An 18370-nucleotide genomic window follows, 5' to 3' on the forward strand; every position below is an offset into this window, starting at 1 on the left:
ACTGTATTCACTTCACAGATATTGCTCAATGGTCTGGCACCCATCTGGCCAGGGGACAGGCATGGTAGACCATGGGATGAGTGAGACACCCTTGGAGTCACCCTCAAGGAGCTATGATCTAGTGAGGAAGACACAGTGGGGAAGCTGTTGAAGGCTGATGAGTTGTGAGAAAGGGCAGGTAAAGTGAGCGAGAGTCTAAACCTGGGGCACTAACCAATTCTGGGGGGTCGGGGAGAACGTGTTGCAGTTGGCTGGATAGAGGTTGGAGAAGAAAGCTATTCCACATGGAAGGAACCATTGCCATAAAATCCCTCAAGCAGGAGAGGCAGTCCTGTTGCAGGACCGTCTGAAGGCCAGTAGGTCTGAGCAGTGAGAGTGGAGGAAGGCATCTGATGTGTGGCTGAAGAAGCAGGCAGTGAGGCTGCGGAAGATCCTGAGAGATACGGCAAGGACTTTTACTTTATACCCAGAATACTAGAAAGCTTTGGAGGATTTTAGGCTCAGCAGTGACCTGATAAGACATATTCAGTCCGAATGGCTGCTCACTCCCCCACGGATCTCCACCATCTCCAGCATTGCTCCAGCACCACCATGGTGCTCTCCAAGCTGCGGGAAGCCTTGTCATCCCGAAGCCTCCTTACTGTCCAGCAGTGCACTCAGTACCCGCACCCAAACTAGTGTCTAAGGTGGAACATCAGCCTATGAAGTTTAAGCAGAGAAAAGGGACGCAGGGAACATCCATGCCCATCACCCTGATGCTCCAGGCCCATGCTGCTGTCAACATGCCTTCCAGTGTGACTGCATGCTATCAGAGCAGATTGTGCAGGAGCCAGAAGTGCTGGAGAAAAAGGAAGTCATGCAAAAAATTAGCAGGTCTGCCTTCCCCAAAGTTCACTTATCTATACAACTCCCCAGCTACAAGGAAGAATTTTTTTTTTTCTTCTTCTTCTTGAGAATATAGAAACACTTTGTCTGTTTAGGTTCTCAGAGTTTAGAACCAACAACATGGGAAGACTTCAAAAAACTGTTTATATTGCTAATCCATTTGTGTGTATTTTTCTGTGTCTATTTGGACGCACATAATGTTCTCCATTCCATCAGATCTATAATGAAATAGCAACAAGGCAGCATGTTATGTGAGTGTTTGCAAGTTCTCTACCTGGTATGCCAGGTTCAATGCTAGGCAGTAGAATAATTCATAAAGGGAATTGGCAGACTATAGAGGACATGGAATATGCACACAGTTTATGATAATGAGAGGATGTGATCACCACCAATCGGAAGGAAAACATATAATATTCTAGGATTCTGTGGCTAATTGCTTTGAAAAACAAGACAGCAGGCCTCAAATGGGGCCTTATGCAAAGTCCTGCATCCCAATCCAGGACTTCCTTACAGTTTGGCTCTCCAAGAAATGGAATCTCAAACCAGTCCACGAGGAATTGCCTGATCAGTACTGGCTAATCTGCCTGATAGACCCCTCCCCTAAAGGAAAACAGCCTTGCAATAACAAGCATGCTGTTTTCCTAATATAACCTCCTTATTTCTGCTCACTTCTGCCCACAAAAGTGTCTATATTTTGTATTTCCACTTGGTGCTCCCTTCTATCTCCTAGGGGTGATGCTATCCAACTGAACTGATTTTTGCTTAAACAAGTTCCTAAAAATTTTAATATTTCTCAGTTTATCTTTTAACCTTTCTGGTATGAGAAGAGGGAACTGAAGGAGACCCCACCCCTCCCAAAGGCCCCCAGAAGCAAAAGCAACTAGATTGGACACACCTGCTGAGCCCTTGAACTCTGCTTTCTTGCTGTCTCTGGAGTTGGTGAGTAAGTCCCTCTCAGATTCTACTTCTGAAGCTTTTCCAAGAGATTTCAGACTTTATTTGAGCACATCTTCTTCTTGACTGTCCAGAAACTGGCCAGAGTGGGTCTGTCTTAAAAAAAAAAAACTGGATTGGGACTGGGATTGGACTGGGTCAAGCTTAGAAATTGGACTGAATCTAGAGTCAGACTGGCTCTGTTAAGTTGGATTGTATCTAGTATGAGGCCTCAGGTAATAAAATTTTGTTTTAGGGCCGGACAAGCAGGCTAACTTTACCAAAGATAATCTTGAATCACAGTGGCCACAGTGGAAAACTTGTAACCTAGATAATCTTATCAAGTATGATGTGATCTAGAAAAAGAGGAGGGGGACCTCAGCCAAGAACTCATCATAAAGATAGAGGGAAAATGATTTTTCCTCCTCTAAAAGTTTAGATGACCAAGATGGGACCTACTGGATCACCCTGCTCACTCCAGAGCTTGCAGACAGGATCCTGGAAAAACTGCCAGAAGCCAGCAAAGGTAAGAATTCTAACCAACATCGGTTCTCTCATCACTATCTCCATCTGTGTTGCCTGGCTAATAGAGGAAGTAAAATTTCACTTTCTCCCTTCCTTGATGAATTTGGATTGGCAGGCAGAAAACATTCTTAAGAAATAGATCTTTGCATTGTGAATTTGAATAGCTGGTGGCTGCAGATCCCTTGTTTCTCAAGCACAGCCATTGCATTCCTGTCTCTCTTGTCCTGAGAACTTGACTTGGCAACAGCCAGTTTAGAGACCTAAACATTTTAGCTGGGAGGAAGTGTGGGTTGCACTCTATGTGTGGTAGGGTCCTATCCCTGTTGTCAGCTTTCCCGGGAATCATCTGAACCTTTTTCTTTTCTTTTGGTTATCTTTGGGAGTACCTCTGGATCTTGGGAGGATAATATCTTTTGCACTCTGTGGGGATAGTTCTTGCCCCCATGGAGTTGTTGAATACTTTCTGCCAGAAATATCTATGTACTGTTTGTCCAGCTGAATCCTGATGGAATATTCAAAGGAATTTTTTTTTTTTTTTTTTTGAGTAGCCCTCTGATTAGAGATTGGCCAAATGTGGAAACTGATGTTCAGAACCTGGTGGGAACTTTTTTTAAGGCCTTTTCCTCTAAGCTGAAGTGAAACTATGTCGCCAGAGGGAAAGAAATATTCTGAAGCCTTTGTGGAATAATTTACCTATGCACTCCACAGACACATAGCTCTAAATCTAGAACATAAGACCTTTTGATTTTTAACTTAGTTGAAGATCTTCTCCTGATGTAAAGAAGGGAATTGAGGATAACATTGTTGGATAGATGAGATGACCTCCATATCATTCAGATTGCCATTTGAGAAACTGAACCCACTACAGTATTCTTGCCTGGAGAATCCCATGGACAGGAGAACCTGGCAGAATATAGTCCATGGGGTCATGGAGCGTCAGACACGAATAAATGACTAAGTAGCATCAGCAGAGCTTGTAGTACTTGTCTTACAGATCAAGCCTTTTTAACAACATCCATTCTTTGTGCCTTTGAGATGGAAGTATTTACAGAGTCTTCTCTAGGAAGCAAGGAATTGTTATCAGGAGAGACAAAAAAAAGAAAAGGTTATTTTAAAAATAAGAACTATCAAAAATCTTAAAAGTCTCCTTTACAAATACTAATAAAATACTATCTGAGCAGGTAAACTTAACTTATTCCATCTTCCAGAAATACACTAGACCTGTTTTTTTTTTTTTAATAAACCAGTGAGTTTCATATTGTATCTTTTTCATGTCTAAAAGTTTTAAATTAGAAGAGCTCTGTTTGTACGTTTTTGTATTTCTGTATATGGATGCTATAGACAGTGATGTTTTTGTGTCTCTGAATGGTATTTCCAAAATTATTTTTTAAAAGTTCTACTTACTTGGCTTAAAGATGAACAAGCATTATACAAATCAAGTGTACTCTCAGAAACATAGACTAACCCATATGTTTTTCTAAATTCAGGCAATTGTACCTAGGTTTGATAAAAGTGAAGTAAGGTTTTATTATATCTGTTGTAAATTTTTCATTGAGAAAAATAACTTGGTGTGGTTAGGGAAGTTAAATAGAGGAAGTCTTGTTCAGGCTTCAATAGCAGGAGAGCAGGCCTCTGACCTTGCTACTGACCTGCCTGGGCACCGCTTGGATTCCATGCCTGCCTGAAAGCAAGCAAGTCAGGCAGCACTTTAGATAAGAGAGGGAGCGGGTCTTGGAATTCTTGAGCCCTGGAAGTCTGGCCAACTGCTGAGGGCTTAATAAAATCCTATGACTCACTAGCTGAAACAAATAGCATTGTAAAAAGACTAAAGTAAAACGCAGAGCTGCATTTTTGTGCCCAAAATGATAATATCAGTTTGTGGCCCGGGATAACAAGGGGGAGTCCCTGAAACTACACTTTGAAGACTCACCCATGGAGTGGACACACTTCCCAGGACCTTTTCCCAATCTGGACTCTAGATTGCTGTTAATGAGGGACTTCCCAGCATACTGTTTAAGTCCAGATGTTGGTCAGCCCAATTTGGTGATGTATGTGCTATTACTCTTCTCTATTCTTTCTCTTTCTCTTTTCTTTTAATGATTGTATATTGAAATTAAATTAAACAATCCTTGATTAAATACTGAAATTGTTTGTGTGAAATGAGAGCTTTCTTTTGTTAACAAATCCTTTGTACCTGAAACTAAACTTTCAGCCAAACAGTATGATGATATTTTAATAAGTAAATGAGATAAGAGCCTTTGGGTGAACTCCTTAGGAATAATTATATATTAGGAGTATCTACTTAAAAATAATCTTTCAAACCTATAAAGAGCTAATGTATAGCAGAGAGAACTACGCTCAATTACTATTAATAACCTATAATGCAAGAAAATAAATCACTTTACTCTTTCTCTGAAACTAGCACAACAATGTAAATCAATTACACTTAAGTTAGAAAAAAAATTAAAAAGTCTCTCCAGATGTTGGTAACTTGAAGAGTTGTGATAAATTAAATGATGAAAGTTTATTGGTTAGGTCATTCCAGATAAAACAAGATACTAAAACATTAATTACTGAACACTGACTTCATTTTACAAAGAAACTAAAGGTATTTAGGATGATTAATAGATATGTTTGGTGTCAAACTGAGATATTTTCTATAAGAAAGCACATGTTTTTAGAAAATAATATTGATGTTTATGTTTGCCAATCTACAGAATGCTAATGTAAAAGTTCATAATTGCTTACTTCTTAGTTTTCACTAGAAATTAAGGTTTTTAAGAGTTGAATTTAAATATGTAATTAAAGCTACTAGAAGTATTAAGAAAAACATTTCAGTATATAGTAGCAAAGTAGGATATGTGTTTTCAATAAAGGAAGGTATGACAAATGGAGTTGCATTTTGTTAAAGGAAAATAAAGTAGTTTTGTTTTAGAGTTGATTGTTTCTTGATGGGAAAAAAAATTGATAACAAACTAATGCAGATACAGAAAGTTATGGAAGGTCTGTGGAAAAGGAACCTTGAACAAAGAGTTTTGTGCATGGTAAAGACTGGCTGTTTAGAATTAATTTAATTGAGTAAATTTAAAAAGTAAGCTGGTGCAAAACCAGAATTTGCTTTTTTTTCTGTAAAGAAGACAGCTTTTCTTAAAATATTGATCTGCTTTTCATAGCAGATTGTAAAGTTTATTTTACTTTTAACCAGAAATCTGTTATAACTTTCTTGTTTTGCCTTTGAAATCTTTGGTTGTCCTTTTGCTTAACTGAGTAAACACTGATTCACAGTGACCTATGATCTTGTTTGACCAAGTACTTTGAAACTTTTTGATATTTTGATGGCAAATTTCCCAAATCAAATTCTAGTGTAGTTCCTTTGACCTCTAGCGAAGTTTTGGATGCTTCAAAGGAGCATTGCAACATTCTAAAGAAATATAAATTAATTAGGTTATTAGGTATGTTAAATTACATGTGAAGTATTGTCAAATAAGTAATAAATCTTCTTAGGTTATACTGTATGAGTAAATGTTATTAGTCTAGAAATTATATGGAATTCCTAAGAATCTGGTGTGTCCTGAAAAAATATGATCAGTCATACTTTTAGTCATTTTAAAATGTTTTATGCCACAAGAGTAAACAAATTTCTTTTTCAGTTGCATTGTAAACAGGTCTTTGTGACTTCTTATCTTTTGTCATTCATAGACAGTTACTGTTTTATTCTGATACCTTTGCAAAAATGCTTCCTCTTCAAGAATATTCTTAGCAAAGATTTTTTGACAAGTACAGGATTCTGATAACTTTTAGATCCATTCGGGTGACCTGGCTTGAAATTAAACAATTCTATTGGAAAACCTGATGGTTTCATAAAACTGTTAACAAAAGGATTATTTATATAGGTCTATGTGAACTAGGGAATATGGTTATAAATTTATGGTTTTTATTTAAAGTATTACTAACATTTTGCTTATCCAGATGAAAGACACTCTTCCCTTCAGCTAATTATGAGTTAGAGAAACTTGTTAAATATACCTTTTAAGCAGAATTGAAATATTTATCTTTTCTCTCTCCTTGATCTTTCCAGAGACTGGAAACTCTTAGGTTCCCAGCAACTTTAAAAATCAAATAAATTAAGAAAGCCATCTCCTAACAGGTGTAGGAATTTCAAGGTATTTTGTCTTTCAAAGGTAGGAATTTACTCATATCTATTGTTAACCCAGGTGAAATTTGTCACCAGCCTTTGATGTGACTTTCCTGGCCATAAGAAGCCTTTTGATAATTCAGTCTGAAGTTCCTGACAGCAAAGCCTTTTCCTTTCAGCAAAGCCAATTTCAAAAGAGCCTGTGTAATTACGCTTGTATAAATCATCAGGCCAAGTTTATTGAAACCAGAATTAATTTGTAAACAAATAAGTATTATTTGGCTATATTTGGTAGAAATAAGGGTAATTTCAGAGAGAAAAAGATTATATTTCTGTGGAGAGTAAATTCAAGTTCTGTTAACTGCGGTCTTTATTTACTAAGAGTCACTTCCCAGATAGCTCTTAGCTATTACATTGTTGTAAATTTTAGTTGAATTATTAAAAGGACACTATCAGTTCAGTTCAGTTCAGTCACTGTCGTGTCTGACTCTGCGACCCCATGAACTGCAGCACACCAGGCCTCCCTGTCCATCACCAACTCCCGGAGTTTACCCAAACTCATGTCCACTGAGTTGGTGATGCCATCCAACCATCTCATCCTCTGTTGTCCCCTTCTCCTCCTGCCCCCAATCCCTCCCAGCATCAGGGTCTTTTCCAATGAGTCAACTCTTCGCATGAGGTGGAGTTTCAGCTTCAGCATCAGTCCTTCCAACGAATATTCAGAACTGATTTCCTTTAGGATTGACTGGTTGGATCTCCTTGCAGTCCAAGAGACTCTCAAGAGTCTTCTCCAACACCACAGTTCAAAAGCATCAATTTTTCGGCACTCAGCTTTCTTTATAGTCCAACTCTCACATCCACACATGACTACTGGGAAAACCATAGCTTTGACTAGACAAAGTAAAGTAATGTCTTTGTCAGCAAAGTAATGTCTCTGCTTTTTAATACGCTGTTTGTTTCTAAAGTTTTTCTTATTAATGTATCTGTGGATGAAGATCAGAGGCCCCAGCCTGCAACTAGGGGATTATGCATTCTGGAAAAGACATAATTTAAAGGACTATCTTCAACCTAAATGGAAGGATTCTCATCAGGTACTCTTCACTAGCTCATGCACAGTGAACCTGAAGGAAATTGATGCTTGGATTACTATTTCCACTTAGAGAGGGACCCTGCAATTAACTGAGCTATACACAGGACTGCTGACTTCAAAATCACCTTAAAATGATGCTTACACAGAGGAGAAACCAGACCAAGATGGTAAGAAGAAGTAGGCAGCTAATTCAAGATACCAAAGCAAGCTTGTGTACCGGTTACTTTGGTAATTGCTCATACTTGCTTATGCAAAATATGTAAACATATTTTGTAATATTATGTACAGATAAAGTTAATTGAATTGTTGAGTTTATACTCAATCACCTATTTCCAGTACTTCTGGATTACCATGGTGGATTTTTCCATTCAAGGATCTAACTCAATGATCCTTAGAAAATTATTCTGGAAAGAAGAAGTTATAGTTCTGTTTGGGCCACTACTGATATTACAAGAAGGAACTCCCTCACTTGGCCAATCAATCATGGCTACTCTGACTATTGCCATGAACATAAAAGACCCCCTCCTTTATGTTGGGAAAAGTGTAAGTAAATACTAAGTGTAACCAGCCTAATAACATGAAGAACTGTGACTGGCCTTATGAACAATTCCAGTATATCATTTCCTTTAAATGAAAGGATCAGTATAGAATACACCAAGTCAGATACCCTGGGGATATATTGGATGGCACCTAATGGAGTTCTTGTCTTGAATTCTTACTTATAAGCTTACAAATACTACTAACTATATTACTTATATTCTGCCTATTTCATAAGATTGTTGTTTCTTGTTTTACCGAATGTGTGACTGAGCCTCTCATGAATTAATGACTAATTGACCTGAAACAGTTGACCAGACATTATATTTCTATACAAAATCAATGGCGATAATAGTGTAAATTTAGATATGGGAAGTGGCAACAAGAAGGAATCATTTCCTGGACCACAACTTACTAGTAAGACAAATAAATGGTCCAGGGACTTTTGGCTCTGATAGGGCCTAGTCCAGTAACAGCACACCTAGTGGCCCATCAATGAAATCTTAGCCTAACCTAGGAGCAAGCGATCCTAGCACTCTGCTACAAAATAATCATGAAACGCCTCCCAGTCCACGGTGCAACTGAAAATTGTCACTTGCAATCTGTCACTATGAGGATGATATCACTAGCCAGTGCGGTAGCTGCTATTTGACATACCCAGAAAGGAATTCAGGGCAAAGATCAGGAATAAGGCGCTCTCTTCTCTGGGAAGTTCTAGTAGAACAGGTGTCTCTTCAGGTAGTTAGATATTTTCAAGGGAAGATTTTATGAGACCAACTTCTTGCTTCTTCTTCTGTCTAGAAAGTCACTAAAATCATTAAGGAGCAGAGACATCTGCCCCTCATAACTAGTAGCAAACTTCATGTGACTGGCAGCAGCCTTCTGCCAAAATGTGAGCTTGATTGCATGTGTCCACTTCACTAAAATCACATATACACTGTCCTCAGCCCCTACCTCTTCAGAGCAGTTCCTCAGAGCAATCTGAGAAACTTTCTCCAGGGCTCTAGTCCCTATTTTGCCCTAAAATGAGCTTAACTCACAATTCTCATGCTGTGCATTTTTTTTTTTTTCAGTCTACACCTTCAGACTAAAAATTTTAAATAAAATGTCCTCATTTTTGATAGGCAGCTGCACCACCATCTCTGGTATCCTACATCATTCAAGGCGGTCATTGTACCTAAGTTCTCAGGAGGGTTGGACTGAAAGCAACTGCAAAGTTTTCTGCATCCCTAAGATTCCCCTTTCAGTGGAAGACCATTTTGAAAAACACACATAAAGGAGTGTGCCTTTGTGTAAGTCATGGTGTGCTGCATTGCGCTCTATCACTAAAAGAAAAGTAAGATTCACAATAAACTGCCCACTTATCAGAGAAGAAAAGCTAGTTTTAGTTCAGCCAGTTTAATTAAAACAGGTATATCTTTAGAATTTTCAGCATTTTATTCTACGCATGTTTGCTAAAAGTCAAAGAAGTTTATGTTGTCTCTATTACAGAGTTTGTAGCAAGGAAGATGACAAGCTGGACTTCCCTGATGGTCCAGTGGCTAAGAATCCACCTGCCAAGGCAGGGGACATGGGTTTAATCCTGGCCTGGGAGGGTTCCACATGCCACAGAGCAGCTAAGCCTGTGAGTCACAACTACTCAGCTTGTGAGCCACAGCTCCTGAGGTCCCCCTGCTCTAGGGCGGGGAGCTCCGCAACGAGAGAAGCCTCCACAGTTAGAAGCCTGGGCACTGCAGCAAAGAGTAGCTCCCTCTCATCACAAATAGAGAAAGCCCGCAAATAGCAACCAAGACACAGCCCAGCCAAGAGAGAAAAAGAACCATAACAAGCTGATGGTTAGCTGTTTAGTATCTTGTGAAATTTTCATGAGTGATCTAAACATAAGTGTTAAGAAGTAGGAAATCAAGTAGATGTAAAGCAGATAAAAGTATATAACTAAAAATTTTGCAGCACTTACATTTCATGGTATGTCTACTTATAAATAGTTTCCAAATATTTTGGGGACTTTTCAGTCTTCATAATTGTGTGTATGAGCCAATCCCTTGTGATAAAATTGAATTTGGACAGAAATTTGACCAAATGTGAAGGAGATTTCCATTGAAATTTGGGGAGATAAAAGGAATGGCTTGAGTCCAAAGCACAGAGGTGGGTAATAATTAAAAATAGTGAATATTTACTGACCACTTTCTAAATAGCAGGTGCAGTCTGAGCACTTCACACATTTTAGATCATTTCATCCTAACACATCTATAGGTAGAAAGACTCCAAGAAGGTGGGGACCTTTGTCTTGTTCCCAGCTATGCACTCAGTATTTAAACTATCTGCTGAAGGAGTGAATGCATCAATTACGGCACAACAACCCTAAAGCACCAGGATCTCAATCTGAACCTATGGCAGAAAGAGCGATATAAAAATTTACACTTTATCTTGTGTACCATTTATTTCTTAGCAAAAGAGTGAGCTTTTAGAAATGAATTTTTAACAGCTATACTTGTTTTGTGTTTTAGTTATTTTTTGCTTACTCTAATTAAAAATTAAACAACTTTTTTTTTTCTTTGCTTCTCCATTCTGTTCGAACACCTTTGGCGAATTTATGATGACTGTCTAGAAGTTGGCACACTAGAAAGTTATTTTTGGTGTAACTAGGGGAGGTGAGAGCAGCAGGAGGCAAAGGAATTCAAGAAGGACAGAGCTTTTAATTTACAGCCAGGGTGCTGGGAGTTAACCTGCTTGCCTCAGGGACAGACATGGAGGTTGGTGCGGGTGGGGGGAAGTTACCATACGCAATGTTTCCTGTCTGTTTTACTCAGTTCCTCTCTAGTGGTTCATATGTGTATGTGTGAGTGAGCACTCAGCCATGTCTGTCTCTTTGCAACCACATGGACTGTAGCCTGCCAGGCTCCTCTGAGCGTGGGATTTCCAGGCAAGAACACCAGAGTGGGTTGCCATTTCCTTCTCCAGGGAATCTTCACGACCAGAAATCAAACCTGCATCTCCCGCATTGGCCGGCGGGTTCTTTACTAGCTAAGCCACCAAGAAAGCCCCTAGTTGTTCATAGACTGAGAAGAAAACCAACAGAATCCAAGCAGAACAAACACGATGCTTAGAGCTCAGTGACGGACACACAACAGCTTTTGATCTATATCAAACAGCTTCTGTTCTATATCAAACAGCTTCGGAGGGGCTGGGTCTGTTCCCAAGGGGTCATAGATTCTGCTTACCAATGAGTGTGGAGTTCATTTCCCAGGGACAGTGAATAGCACTCCTCATTGGGAGCCTGATTTCAGGCCGGTGTTGAATAATTGCTGGGTTGCTGAAAGCATGCAAGTGGGAGCTCTCCCTCCACCATTCTGCGTGGCTCCTCTCCCCTTCCAGCGACTTCAGGCTCCTGTAAACAGCATTCCTTTTCCATCACAAGCTAGGGAATGTGCCTGTGCAGCCAAGTTGCTGGGTCTCTGGAGAGGGGGGCCCAGGGAGCCCATTTCCTCTCTTCTCATTTTAGTTTGCAACTTGCAAACTAAACTTGGGGTTGAGTAATCGCTGAAGTTCTGTCTTCCCCTCTGATTCTGGACACTAATTTATGAAACAGCAAGTGACCCGCTGGATCAACCAGATGTTTCCTGAGCAAAGAGAGCACACACAGCATCTTGTGAGAGGGGAGGGTTGGCATGCATGCCTTCTGACATCACTGGGCAAGGTAACTTGTGGGAGAATTCAAAGCAGAGAAGCTTGGCCAGGCAAGAGTTCTGCTGACAGCTCTGTGCTGGGATTAACTGACCCAGATAGCTGGGAAGAAGGAATCAGGAATTTAAATGTGCCCTCCAGGAGGAGTTAGACTCTGCACTTCCTGACTACCTCTAGGAGACCCTCCCCCATGCCTCTCAACACAGTCAGAATCAGGCTCATCATATGGCTTCTCATCCCAGCTCATTGTTTTCCTGACTTCGCCTGTGGTTGAAGTGGGACAAGCTCAACTGATTACAAAGAAGAATAATGAAATAATCATAATTATTAAGAATAAATCAGCTAATCCTTTTTTTCCCCTTGAAACACAGGGAAGCTCAAATACTAAAATACCCAAATACAAATTGTCTCGTTATAGACAACTAGACTGTCAGATTCAGGGTGCTAAGAATCAATAAAGTAACATAATTTTTTAATATGAAGTTTTTGTAGACATGGAATTGCCAGCTTTCCCTTAGGAAGGTCATTAAGAATAAATGATAACAAACAAATAAAGAAGTAGAATGGATGTACAATTTGCTATCCCTGTGATCTCATGAAGAAGGTTTTTTCTAATCTCCTTAACTCAAGTCGCTCCAAGGAATTTTCTTCACACTCATATTCAAAACTGAACTACTAAGACCTGGAAAGTGCGGTATGACCTAAGATCTGAGCCTTGCCTACCCTATAAGCTCCACCCTTCCTCTTCTCCCTTTCCAGCCTTTCTCTGTCCATCAGATGAGTCCTGTTCTTTGCATTTGCTTTTCTCCTCATACAGACGACACCACCCTTAAGGCAGGAAGTGAAGAGGAACTAAAAAGCCTCTTGATGAAAGTGAAGGAGGAGAGTGAAAAAGTTGGCTTAAAGTTCAACATTCAGGAAACTAAGATCATGGCATCTGGTCCCATCACCTCATGGAAAATAGATGGGGAAACAGTGGAAACAGTGTCTGACTTTATTTTTGGGGGGCTTCAAAATCACTGCAGATGGTGATTGCAGCCATGAAATTAAAAGACACTTACTCCTTGGAAGGAAAGTTATGACCAACCTGGATAGCATATTTAAAAGCAGAGACATTACTTTGCCAACAAAGGTCCATCTAGTCAAGTCTATGGTTTTTCCAGTGGTCATGTATGGATGTGAGAGTTGGACGGTGAAGAAAGCTTAGCGCTGAAGAATTGATACTTTTGAGCTGTGGTGTTGAAGAAGACTCTTGAGAGTCCCTTGGACTGCAAGGAGATCCAACCAGTCCATCCTAAAGGAGATAAGTCCTGGGTGTTCATGGAAGGACTGATGTTGAAGCTGAAACTCCAATACATTGGTCATCTCATGTGAAGAGTTGACTCATTTGCAAAGACCCTGATGCTGGGAGGAATTGGGGGCAGGAGGAGAAGGGGACGACAGAGGATGAGATGGCTGGATGGCATCACCGACTCGATGGACATGGGTTTGGGTGGACTCCGGGAGTTGGTGATGGACAGGGAGGCCTGGTGTGCTGCGGTTCATGGGGTCGCAAAGAGTTGGACACGGCTGAACGACTGAACTGAACTGAACATCTTCAGAACTCTTCCCACAGATCTGTGGACAGCGCCCTCCTGTGGTGGGCGGCATTCTGACTGGTTGCCAGGGACCTGCCTCCTGGGATTCATGTCTGTGACATTCTCCCCTGTGTGTGAGCTGGACATAGTGACTTGCTTCTAAAGCAGTGATGCCCAACCTTTTTGGCACCAGGGACTGGTTTTGTGGAAGATGATTTTTCCACGGACACTGGGTTGGGAGTTGATTCCCGTAAGGAGCATACAACCTAAATCCCTCATATGAACAGTTCTCAGTAGGGTTCTACTGAGTAGCGTTCACATGAACAGATTCTCCTATGAGAATCTATTGCTCTGTGGATTTGACAGGAGGTGGAGCTCAGGCAATAATACCAGTGATGGGGAGTGGCTGTATAGATGATGCTTTGTTCTCTCACCTGCCACTCATCTCCTGCTATGCAGCCTGGTTTCTAACAGGCCACGGATCACTACCAGTCTGAGGCCCAGGGCTTGAGGACCGCTGCTCTAAAAAGCAGGCCAGAATAAGCCTGCCATAAAGCAGAGCAATGGGGCTTCCCAGGTGGCTCAGACAGTAAAGAATCTCTGTAATTCGGGAGACCCAGGTTCAATCTCTGGGTTGGCAAGATCTCCTGGAGGAGGGCATGGCAACCCACTCCAATATTCTTGCCTGGAGAATTCCATGGACAGAGGAATCTGTGGGCTCCAGTCCATGGGGTGGCAAAGACTCGGACATGACTGCGTAGCTAAGCGCACAAAGAAGAGCAGCAGCGATGGGATGTCACCCACAGGTTAGGATATGAAAGACTGTGACGGATGCACAGCAGGTCGCTCACTCACTCTCTCTGGCACTGCCCACTTGCTCTCACAAAGCAACTTGCCATTTGTGAGTTGCTCTCCTGCGGGGAGGCCTATGCGACAAAGGGCTGAGCAGGAGCTGAGACCTTCTCTCCAACAGGCTGGGAGGAACTGAGTCCTGCCAACAACCCCTTGAGGGAGACTGAAGAGAATCCTACCATCATGTCCAGCTTTGCAAGCAGACACTGAGCCAGACCCTGGGGCCGGCTCAGCCACACCCAAGCTCCAGACACACTGAAGCCTTAAGATAAGAAATGCTGTTTAGCCAATAGATTCTGGCTGCCCAGTGATAGCCGACTCACTTCACTCAGGTCTTTGCTCAAGTGTCCCCTTGTCTAAAGTAGTCCCTCACCTCCCAAACCAACCAAATGGATCACACGGTGTTCTCTATCCCCTGACTGATCTGCATCTTTCCTCCTGGAAAGCATCGCTGCTTACATATGTTATATATTTACTTAATAGCTAACTTTCCTACTAGAATGAAAATCCAGTGAACACCATGTCTGTCATTTTGCTGGTAAATAAAATGAACATATACTTACCCTGGTGGTGCTTACATATATTTGAGACGTATTGCAGGGCTACTATACACCAGGTCCAATGACCATAGTTTCCCTGGTATCTAGGCCAATAAATTTCAGTCAGCTAGATCTATAGAGAGATGGGTAGATAGATACAGGTATTATTATTGTTGTTAAACTGTTCCATTTTGGTAATGCACTGTTGTATGCCTTTTACTGAGTTTTAAAAAACATGAGAAAAGCTTGTCAATTGAAGTCCCATGTTGGTTGATCATAACTATTTGATAATCACTTACTTCACCCTGTGCTGAAGTCTAACTTCCTGCTACTTTCCTTTATTAGCCCTAGCTTTTTCCTCTCAGAGATAATAAAGAACATATTAATTCTGTTCCACACACCTATTTCTATTGTTTTATTAACTCTACTCCTTTGAGCATAAGATCTGTTTATTGAATTTACTGTCTCTTTTTTATGCTGTAGACTTTTTTTTGCTTAAACATAGGAGGTTTGTTTTATTTAATCTTTCATTCTTGCTAGAATATAGTTAATTTACAATGTTGTATTAGTTTTAAGCATACAGCAAAGTGAATCTGTTATACATATACATATATGCACTCTTTTTTATATTCTTTTACCATAAGGGCCATTGCAGAGTACTGAGTAGAGTTCCCTGTGCTATACAGTAAGTCCTTATTAGTTATCTATTTTATATATAGTAGTGTGTGTGTCAATCCCAGTCTTCCAATTTATCCTCCCCTCAGATTTAGAACATAAATTTACAGTTGCGTTGTAGATTTTTATAGGCTATTTTGTATTCACCTTTGCAGCTGAGATTCCAGTTTGGCATTCTGCTTCCTTAGAGGAGGTGTGGGAGCTACTGCTGAGGCTCACTGTCCCCCTGTTTCCTCTGGGAGGGGGCAGGTTCACAGTGCCATTAGCTAGACTTCCAGACCATCTCCTGCTTCACCCAACCTAGGAACTGCTCTGCGTGTCTGCTTGAAGCTCCCACAGTCACTCATTTCATCTCAAGGCTGGTTACCTTGTGTATGTGTGTAAGTGGTCAAAGGTGGTTAATTAACCTGGCTACTCTCATGAGAGACATCAGAGACAGACAGCCTCTGAACATGTATCATCTGTGTTGTGTTCCACCTTTACAACTAGATTCTTCCACAAGAGTCCTGACCTCTGGCTTTCTCTGAAAGTTCTTATCCATGTTCTGTCTCTTTCTGGACCATGAAGCATAGCAATTCTTATGTGGAAATCCTTTGTTTTAATTCTCATGTATCTAGTTATATGAACATGGAAATATAAAATATGACATTTCTATTTTACATACACATGTGCATATACATCACCAGCTTAGCTGCCATCTTGAAAATTATCTCTACCTCCTTTTCCACCAGCCCTTCAAATGTTTGCAGATTGTTGTCACATCATCCCATATTCACTCCTCTTTTGTCTAAAAATACCAATTTCCTTTAATGATGCTAATCTCTAATAATTTTCTTATTTTTTTTTAACTGAAACTCCCTCCTCTATTCCAGTAGACACATTAGAGTTCATTCAATAGCACTATATGACTCCCAATGTGAAAGGAATACTTACAGTACATAGGACTATTACATCTTGTATGCTGTTTTTCTGTTAGTGCTAAGTCTTTTAAACCACATATTTATATTACTGGCTCATAATAATCAATTTCTCTTCCATTACTTTTCCGTAGTTTAAATATATAAACTCTGCCAAGCAACAGCAGTTCCCTATATAACATTGCAACAATGTTCAGCAACTATTACAAAATTGGTATAAAAATCTACTGCATTTCATAAGTGCGAGAACTCACTCCTAGATAAGATGACATCTTTCTGAATCTGAATCAGAAAGACAAACCAGCTTCTTTTAAAAATTATATTCAATTACAAAAACGTAATCAAACAACTTATATGCTATAATGAAGTCAACTACTGCAGGTATATTTAATGCAAAAGTCAAAGTTCACCTCACTCTTGTTTTTAATTATATTCCAAGACAGAGCCATCATAAACCATATCTGTGTGTATATACATGATATAGTGGTTTTTAAAAATTTGTTTTAAAAGTAATCAACTATAAATACTGTTCAGCTGTCTCTTTTTTCTTTAACTTCAGTACCATTTGGACAAACTTCTGTATGGTATTTTTATACTAATCTATGGCACTTTTTAAATTTTTATTTTTTAATTAATTTATTTAAATTGGTGGATAATTATAATATTGTGATGGTTTTTGCCATACACCAACATGAATCAGCCACAGGCATACATGTGTCTTCCCATCCCAAATCCCCCTCCCACCTCCTTCCATCCCATCCCTCTGGGTTGTCCCAGAGCACTGACTTTGGGTGCCCTACTTCATACATCAAACTTGCACTGGTCTATTTTGCATATGGTAATGTACATGTTTCAATGCTATTCTCTCAAATCATCCCACCCTCTCCTTTCTCCACTGAGTCCAAAAGTCTGTTCTTTACATCTGTGTCTCCTTTGCTGCCCTGCTTGTAGGATAGTTGGTATCATCTTTCTAAATTCCATATATATGTGTTAATATACAGCATTTGTCTTTCTCTTTCTGACTTACTTCATTCTGTACAATACGCTCCAGTTTCATCCACCTCACTAGAACTGACTCAAATGTGTTCCTTCTTATAGCTGAGTAATATTCCATTGTGTGTATGTACCACAACTTCCTTATCTATTCATCTGTTGATGAATCCAGGTTACTTCCATGTCCTAGCTATTGTAAATAGTGCTGCAATGAACATTGGGGTACAAATGTTTCTTTCAGTTCTGGTTTCCTCGGGGTGTAGTTACAGCAGTGGGATTGCTGGGTACTATGGGACTTCTATTCTCAGTTTTTTAAGGAATCTCCACACTGTTCTCCATAGTGGCTACACAAGTTTGTGTTCCCACCAACAGTGCAAGAGGGTTCCCTTTTCTCCACACCCTCTCCAGCATTTATTGTTTGGTGACTTTTTGATGACCATTTTGACCAGCATGAAATGATATCTCATTGTGTTTTTGATTTGCATTTCTCTGGTGGAGTGATGTTGAGCATCTTTTCATGTGTTTATTAGCCATCTGCATGCCTTCTTTGGAGAAATGTTGTTTAGTTCTTTGTTCCACTTTTTGATTGGGTTGTTGGCTTTTCTGGTATTGAGCTGCATGAGCTGCTTGTATATTTTGGAGATTAATTCTTTGTCAGTTTTTTTGTTTGCTATTATTTTCTCCCATTCTAAGGACTGTCTTCTAACCTTGCTTAGTTTTCTTCATTGTGCAAAAGCTTTTAAGTTTAATTGGGTCCAATTTGTTTATTTTTGTTTTAATTTCCATTACTCCAGGAGGTGAATCATAGAGGATCTTGCTATGATTTATGTCGGAACTTGTTCAGCCCATGTTTTCCTCTAGGAGTTTAACAGTTTCTGGTCTTACATTTAGGCCTTTAGTCCATTTTGAGTTTATTTTTGTGATTAGTGTTAGAAAGTGTTCTAGTTTCATTATTTTACATGTAGTTGACTTGTTTTCCCAGCACCACTTATGGAAGAGCCTGTCTTTTGTCTATTATATATTTTCGT

Source organism: Cervus elaphus, chromosome 5 (assembly GCF_910594005.1).
Source record: "Cervus elaphus chromosome 5, mCerEla1.1, whole genome shotgun sequence".
NCBI classification, from domain to species: Eukaryota; Metazoa; Chordata; class Mammalia; order Artiodactyla; family Cervidae; genus Cervus; species Cervus elaphus.